Raw genomic sequence first — 683 nt, forward strand, 5'->3', positions numbered from 1 at the left:
ATGTGTCCCAGGGGAGGCTGGTGGAGGGTGAACTCAGAGGGCGGGCTCATTGTAATGCATGGAACGGAATGAGGAATGGTACCAAACAGACATGCTCCAATGTCTGCCTCCACCAGCCTGCACTGATGTGTACTGTATATGAATGTGTACTATGTAGTATATGTGTGCATGTGTATTTGCACTGTGTAACCTTTGTGTAAAGTGTGTCGGTATGTGCCACATTTCTCCAATAGTACTGTGTAATGTTGCCACTCTCTCTCTCTCTCCTGTCATGACCCTTGACCTTGACCCCCTCAGATAGAGGTCAGTGTGTTTGAGGACCGGGGCTCTAGCGGCTCCAGCCCCAGCAGCAGTGTGTCTTCGGGGGGCAGCAGCGGCCGGTGACTGGAGGGGCAGCACCAGGGGTATGGGTACCACCACCACCACCACCACCAACACCACCGGGGTAGCGGAGGGCTCAACAACATCCGCATGCTGAAACATGAGAGCACCAGGTTCTAGACAGGCAGAGAGGCCTGGGACCGGCCAGGATACACACACACTCTCCCTGCTGGGCTGTGCTAATGTACCACCATGAGGCTAGGAGCTGACACACACACACGCACACACACACACACACACACACACACACACACACACACTGTATGCATAAAATCACACACACACATGCAAACAGACACACA

At 53.7% G+C, this 683-nt stretch overlaps 1 pseudogene across 1 annotated transcript in view; it reads left to right on the forward strand.

Annotated features, from left to right (window-relative positions):
- Positions 1-384, forward strand: part of LOC308154173 (golgin subfamily A member 7B-like) — a 13,573-nt pseudogene extending 13,189 nt beyond the window's left edge. Inside the window, exon 6 of the transcript in view lies at positions 298-384. The product of the transcript in view is annotated as a golgin subfamily A member 7B-like (transcript). The remainder of the gene's footprint in view (positions 1-297) is intronic.
- The last annotated feature ends 299 nt before the right edge of the window (positions 385-683 follow it).

Source organism: Nansenia antarctica (genome assembly GCF_963989245.1).
Source record: "Nansenia antarctica genome assembly, chromosome: 1".
Classification (NCBI taxonomy): Eukaryota; Metazoa; Chordata; class Actinopteri; order Argentiniformes; family Microstomatidae; genus Nansenia; species Nansenia antarctica.